The 7,867-nt window shown below is 42.3% G+C and overlaps 1 pseudogene; it reads left to right on the forward strand.

The window, feature by feature from the left end:
* Positions 1-3,566: 3,566 nt before the first annotated feature.
* LOC120659746 lies at positions 3,567-7,617 on the forward strand (annotated as a pseudogene).
* The last annotated feature ends 250 nt before the right edge of the window (positions 7,618-7,867 follow it).

Here is a 7,867-nt window from a genome sequence, read left to right on the forward strand (position 1 = left end):
TTCCATAACTGATGTTTGAAGCAATTTTATGCTGTGAAATTTTTATGGTAGAGTAATCATGTGATGCCAGGGTTACTATAAATATTTCGTGGTCAGTTCTCATGTGTAGCTATAGCTATGATTTAATTCTTATTAAGTGAACTTTAATTGTGATAAATAGTTTCCTTGCTTAGAAAATCCTGATAATATTTGTGGAGCCTTATTTTGATCATATGTTCATGCCGGTGAAATTTGAGCACTAGTTCGTGTTTAAACAGGAATTAAAATTGAATCTTGATTTGTTTCTGTCTGTTTTGTTTATTTTCTCAGAATTAATTCTTTGCAGATAAAATCATGAAAATTTTATGGTAGCTAATTTAGCTCTGTGGAGACCTCCTTTTAAATTTCTAGCTTCTATTTTTCTCTTGTCTAACCTGTATAATTAAATCTTGTTCTAGGTGTTGTCTGAATAATTGAATTGTTCTGAATAAATGGCTGCATGATTTGGTACGAAATTTGCCGAATAGATTACTCTGTTTACCTTCTGTTTGATGTAATTTTTTCTGATTTTACTACTAAATGTGTGCTGATTTGTTTATTTATTAGGAAACCATGACTTGCATGCTATAGGAACCACTACAACTTGTTTTATGAAGTAGTGAGATTCTTTTGTACTGTTGATCATGATGCCTTGTGTAGTTAGAAATGTTAGTATCTACTCTATAAACGCTTGCCCATGTGAATGTATGTTTGCTATTTGTTAGACTACAACTTTATCATGAAAAGAGTGTGATTGTAATTTCATCTCTTGCATCACATATAGATACGACTGTTCTAGCGGACGGGACATACGAGTTGATCTCGGAGCTCGAAGAAGGTGATCCCGAAGCCCAGGTGAACGCCGCTATATTGACTGAAGCCCCAGACCAAAGTCCGGAAGAGCCCAAGGCTAACCTAGCTAGCGACTACCGAGAAGGCAAGCCCCGGACATAACCCATATTTCAAATTATTATAATTTATCGTTATTATTTACTTGTGCATTTATAGTTCTTAGGAATTGAATTGAAACCCTAGATGCATGATCCTAGGAACCTATGTACTGAACACTAGACCTGAGTTCGAATAATTGCTAAGCTTATAGGACCGGTAAAAGTCGAGTGATTGCCTGTCACTCGCGAGCTCTATAGGAATTGCTTGTTTACTTTCTGCTATCAATATAAGGACGACGGACGGGGACGTGTTCGATATCATGACCTTGTGTGAGACCCCGTCTGTGTTGATGAACTTGCTAAGGTCGCGGTGTGTGGTAGTGCTAGTTAAGTTTTTGAACGTACTAGCCACATGCCGTAAATATGGTACGCTGTAAGCCTAGTAGCCAATTGGACCGGGGAGTGGATATACCTTTCACTCTCTCTTAGGGATAGGTTTTATTTATGTTTATGTTGCACAACACCGCGGCTGCAGGGACGAGATTGGTGCCCTGTAGTCGGGGAGAGTGACCCTATCCACAAGCCGGAAAGAAAGGTAAACGGTTGTTTGGGAACGACCCGACGGTGTTCCAAATGTGTGTGTTAGGTCTGTCTGGCCAGGCAAACAAATTCGATTCGAATCGTCTGCTTCTCACGGTTTGGGACTGCTTGATCTCTTTGCCACACAGAGTAATAAGAGCAATATTATTATGATCAATCTTGATATTTGCTTAAAGTTCTACCATGGTTGAATAGGATTAGTGCTTACATAGAATGGTTAATCAACTAGAATATGGAAAGCTAAAATGTGAAGTAAGGACCTACTCTTTATTGCTTTTCAGCAAAAGGAAAACCAGAGCCTCACAGAACCCTGCATAGTCTAGTTAGGTGGGCTAAGTATACCCGTTGACGGTTAAGTCTTGCTGAGTATTAGAATACTCAGCCTTACTGTTGAAACTTTTTTCAGGTATGAGTTTTGAGGACCAGATCGCTAGTCTATCCTGGCCCTGCTCTTTGCCTCCTGGTTGGTCCATAGAGTAGGATCCGTCTTCGGCCGGCAATGACCCTGACGAGTGATACCTTGCTTGGGCTAGCTTGGTATACTTTTGCGACGTGTTGTAGCCGTCGTGTTTTCTTTCCGCTGCTTTTCAACTCTGAACATAAAGTTATGTCTTGTATAACTGTTTTACTAAGTTTGGGTCTGTAATAATGCTTTGAACTGGTTTGTAACAACTATTATGCTTGTGTTGTAAAATATGTGGTTGTAATATCTCTGGACTCGCCATCATGCGGGGTATGCTTGTTCGATCCGAGAACCGGTGGTTGTATCGGGACGTTACCCGTCAGACCAAGAATTGTTCCGTTTGAAGTGCATTTGAGTCGGTGTTGTCTTTATGGTGATGGCCAGCGCACTTGAGCCGGGATAATTCAGGTGGTTCTGCCACAGCTGCGCGCGGTCGGCGCTCCATCCCGGCCGCGCGCTAGTGGTCACGCTCCTTCGCCGGTTGTAGCCAGCCCTCACCCGACGCTCCCTTGCCAGCGGCGTGTTAGTGTTGTGGCCCCAAGTAGCGGTGGCTGGCCCGTCGGTGTCCCCGTCTGCGCTGTGGCGGTCGTCGGCTCTGGGTTGGAAAGGGCTGGTGGTGAAAGCCTTGGATCCGCTTGCAGACCGATGACGACGATGCCCTCGGGCGCCGCTTACCTTGTTGAAGGGTCATCCTTCCACCCTTTCCCTTTCTCTCCAGCTTGCCTTCCGAGTGAAAATTTAGACCATGTTGGTCAGACGACGACAGCGCCTGTGGCGTTGTTTCCTTCCTGGAGGCGTTGTCTTGGAAGCTTTGCTAGTGGCGGCCATCTACTCTCCTCGGAGAGTTTCTGCTTCTGCGCCTGCCTCTGCTTCATTTCATCTGCATCGTCCGGATCACGCTTGGTCGTTGGATTCTCTTCGCTGGCGAATGCTTTGCCGCCATTCCAGCCTGGCGGATGCTTTGCCACCGTCGTCGTGTTGGTTGCGGTTTGCTCTGGGCGGATGCTTTGCCGCTGTGGTTGATTGCTCGGGTGGATGCTTGGCCATCTTTGTTTGGTCGTAGACGTTTGCATTCTGGACGTTGCTGAATCTGCTTGCAGCTTCAGTTGTAGGGTTTTGGCTAGTGGTGTGGGTCGTGCCCTTTTTCTTCTCCGTGTTGCTTTGCTGCTGTTCGTATTGTCGCTGTGTTCCCTCATTAGTGTGTGTGTTTTTTTTTAGTTTTTCTCTATTTTATTCATTTGTGTTCTTGTGTTGATCCAGCTCTGCTTGGTCTCATCAAGTTTGTGTCTGTAACAATTTTCCTCTCAATGATAAACGTGTCGTGAAAAAAATAATGGAGTGGAGTGGAGGGTGGAGTGAATTTTATGGAGTGGATCATCTTTTTATGGAGCGGAGTGCTCCCAGACAGACTTTAAGTCTAATAATAATCTTTGTAGCACCTTATGACTCGTGAGGTTGAAAATACTCGTGCAATTTTTTGCAAAAGAAAACAAGAAAATGCTCCTGTAAGGAAAAAAAGGTATTTTTAATTAAAAATAAAAAGGGAGAAAAAAAACAGAGAAGCGAAGTTGCAGAAGGCGGGAACGCCGGAACGTATAAGATAGCAAACAAGGCCCCGCAAAATCGCCCTCCGTTCTCCAATGGCCGCCGCCGCCGCCACCACCACCACCTTCCTCCCTCCAGTCCCGACTCCACGCCCCCGCCTCGCCGCTACCGTCCGCCGCCCACCTCCCATCTTCACGGGCGCCGCCAATGACGTGCCCCCGCCGGAGGACGAGGACTCTAGCGACGACTACGACGGCGACGCCGCCGCGCCGCGCAGGAGCGCCCGCAAGGACCGTCGCCGCGCGGTGCGCATCGCGTGGGAGAAGCTGGTCCGCTGGTCCCGCTCCTGGCGCCGCCGCAACCGCAGCGACGTCCTCGAGACCACGCGCAAGGTAGAACGGGACGCCTCGCTAGCTTCCTTGCGGTTGCAGGATCTGATTGGGGGCGGCTGCGCGGGTGGGCTTCGCAGGTGGTGGTTCTCGGGGGAGGGTCGTTCGGGACGGCCATGGCGGCGCACGTGGCGGCTAAGAAGTCCGACCTCGAGGTGTCCATGCTGCTCAGGGATGACCTCGTCTGCCGGTCCATCAACAACAGCCATATCAATTGGTTCGTCACTATTGTTGCTTCCTTTTCCTAAAAAAAGAATCTATTGCTGCCGCCTTTGAACCTTTCCTGATCAGTGCAGGGAAGCAGCTTGCTACATTCTTGTTTTATTCTCGGAGCATCTGTTAGGAAGATCACTTTTTGTCCATCAAAATTTAGATTCTTGGTCAGCACCCATGGCACAACAAGCATTTAGGATCAATTTCGACTGCGCATTCCCATCAATATTGCTCCTGAAAGTTGAGTAGTCCTAGGTAAAATATCTGATGGACATTGTTGCCGAGGGAGGAGAATGTGCAAAGGCACCACATTTGATCTAAACTGACTTGAATTCAAGAGTACATATAACTGCGTGTCAACTTATTTGTAAATTTGTCATAAGTGTCCATTTTTCCTGCAACATGGTCAATCTAGATGTGAATTTTGCTTTATCAAGAATATGCTACATTGCAATTTCATGTTGATGTACTATTTATCATCACACGGAAGAGAACAAGACAAAATATTTTGCTCGTGTCTCTAGATACCTGTTTTCGTTTCAATGGGGAAATATTACGAGTCATCTGCATTACAATTTGTCCTTTTACTGCAGCAAATACTTACCAGAACACAGATTGCCAGAAAATATTGTTGCAACAACAAGTGCTGCTGATGCTTTAGCAGGAGCTGATTTCTGCTTCCATGCTGTTCCAGTCCAGGTATTCACATTTCTTTTTGAAACATTGCGCGTTCTGCAGGGATTTCATCCTTTTTGACTCTGATATTTTTTGCGGCAGTTCAGTTCATCCTTTCTTGAAGGCATTTCAACACATGTTGATCCAAAGTTGCCATTCATATCACTTAGCAAAGGGCTGGAACTCAATACCCTTCGGACAATGTCTAAAATCATCCCATGAGCATTGGGAAATCAACGCCAACCATTTATTGTTTTATTAGGACCTTCTTTTGCAGTAGAACTAATGAACAAATTGCCTACAGGTTTGCTGATATTATTTTTCATATTGTTAACCTATTATATCTTCTTCATGCCCTATTTTGATTGATGCTAAACTATTTCTACATGAATTCTTTTTAAATTTTCTTTTCACATATCTGTATGTAAAAATAAATTCAGTGGAATCCAAGGGACCATAATAATGCTAAGAATTATAAATTATGGGGTGCGCTGACTACTTACTATGTCACATCAGTTGTACTGTAGATATAGTAAATGCAACTGCACCAGTGTACCTCTACTACAGTGTTTTTACCAAATAACAAAAAGCTAGTACATCATAGGTGTCAGAGTTGTATAAGACAACTTTAGTTTGAAATATGGCCACACAATTAAACAAGCTATCCTGCTAGTATTTAATAATATATGGGTGACTAGCCTTTTGGATTTCTTCCTTTCATAAGCACTTTGAATCTGCTAATTTGGATTGAAGATCACGGTTATTTAACTTTAAAATTGAAGCAATGGTGGTGGCATCTAAAGATAAAAAGTTGGCAAGTTCTATTCAGCAGCTATTAGCTTCTCCAAATTTGAGGATAAGCACATCAAGGTAAAAATGCCTAATCCCAAGGGTTCATCACCAATGATATGACAACCAACTTTATAACATGGGAAATTGCGTACCATAAAAAAGGTGGATGAATGAAGTAACAAAAAGGGTTTGCTTCAAACCACTTGAAGTTCCAGAGGTTTTCCTACAATGTTGAGTTCTCAAATTAGTTCCCCCATTTACGTGGCTGTCCCTTTTCTTTTACAAAAAATTGTATTGTTTTTACAAAAAATGGTATAGAAGATGAGATGGAAGAGGTGAGCATGACTGAAATAGGCAATTTTTTCTCCTCTGTTTATAGTACTCTTTGATTATTTATATTCAGAAAAACATAGAAAATGGCCCATATGCTAAATTCAGAGAAAAATAAACAATATATACATCTGTTCAAAAATGTTTTCCCTAAGAGGGTACTTGCTGAGTTCCAGAATATCATTCAATAGTAAAAAGAAAAAGCTCAAGACTTTTCCTCAGTTTTCATCTGAAATTAAACTAGTAGTCTAAAATTTATGACTAGTATATTCCATGCACAAGAGTTATATTAGTAGAGATATTACATTGTAACATTAGAAGAAGAAGAATATTTGAATGTGACCTATGATACTTCAGTGATGTTACAGGAGTGGAAATTGCAGGTGCGCTGAAGAATGTTCTTGCAATAGCAGCAGGTATAGTAGAAGGCATGAATCTTGGGAATAATTGTATGGCTGCCCTTGTTGCTCAAGGTTGTTCAGAAATACGATGGTTGGCAACAAAGGTCTGCAATATTAATCATCTGCATTTCCATTGTTTATGAAGTCTGAAAACTTGCTACATTCACTGACATCAACTTCTTAAATTGAAGATGGGAGCGAAGCCAACAACTCTTTCTGGTTTGTCTGGGTCGGGTGACATCATGCTTACATGTTTTGTCAATCTTTCACGGAATAGAAGTGTGGGACTGCGTCTTGGTTCAGGCGAAAAACTTGATGAAATTATGAGTTCTATGAATCAGGTGTGCAGCATTCTTTCTATGACATCAATTTATGCACAATACATGACCGTATGATACAATTCAATAAATTCTTCTGTTTTTAGGTTGCTGAAGGTGTATCAACTGCTGGGGCTGTGATTGCATTAGCTCAGAAGTACAATGTCAAAATGCCAGTCCTGACTGCAGTAGCGCGGATAATTGATAATGACTTGACTCCGCAGAGGGCGGTTATGGAATTGATAAATCTTCCTCAGGTAAACCATTTGATAGTATACCTGATGTACTTTATTCACAGACAACCTTTGAATTCTTGCCGTATTTCAAATTGTTCTGCAAACTTGTCCTAAGGACTTCACAATTTTTAAGTTAAGTACATTGCAAATGGGCAAACATTGTTTTTTCCATTTGGCAAAGTGGTGGTTTGTGCTTGGCTAACAAACCTGAAACAATGGTTTACTAATTTGTCTAACCAACCAAGTTGTCTAAAAAACAAGCAAACAAACCAAGTTCCCCTTGCAGTCTTCATTTGTCGGTCAGTGTCTTTTGTAGTGTTCCGTCGACTTAGTTTGATCATGAGAATAGGTGGTTCCTTTGACTAAACAAACCTGCTGTGCATTCCAATTTGATTATTTTAGTTGCAAGGATAATTTACCTGAAACACTGATGAATTTTTTTCAGTAATTATGCTGGCAGAAAGGTTCCTGACATGCTATCTGTGTATTTTAGCAGCTCTGCCTCTTGTCTTGTTCGCTTAAATAAAACGTCTATTTTACAGGTTGAGGAAGTCTGACAAGGATAGCAATGGAGTTATGCTCCGTTTATCTGGACTGGAAGTGTAGTTTTATGTATGATATCTGCTGTGCAAGTTCCAAGTTTTTGTAGTTTTTTATTTTTTTCATTATTCTTTACACGGGTAAAATCTTGGCCATGACATTTTTTCAAAGAAAAAAAAAATCGATTGGAGGCAATGGCTTAACTGAAGATGGGTGCTATCCTGGCACTCGCTGGAGATGAACTCATTGAGTTGCATTTTACTTGCAATGATGCTGCAACTGACCATTGCTGTGATCAGGATTTTTTTTTCTCGAACGCGCAATATGGTCAGGGACCCCACTTGCCAACGTGAGTATTTAACCTCAAATCCTCGATCACCAAGCATTACCTTCCGTTAAACAGCACTGTTTCTGTGCGAGGGCCTTGAACGCGGTAAAAATCCGTGGCCGGTTTCGTG

This window comes from Panicum virgatum, chromosome 2N (assembly GCF_016808335.1).
Source record: "Panicum virgatum strain AP13 chromosome 2N, P.virgatum_v5, whole genome shotgun sequence".
NCBI classification, from domain to species: domain Eukaryota; kingdom Viridiplantae; phylum Streptophyta; class Magnoliopsida; order Poales; family Poaceae; genus Panicum; species Panicum virgatum.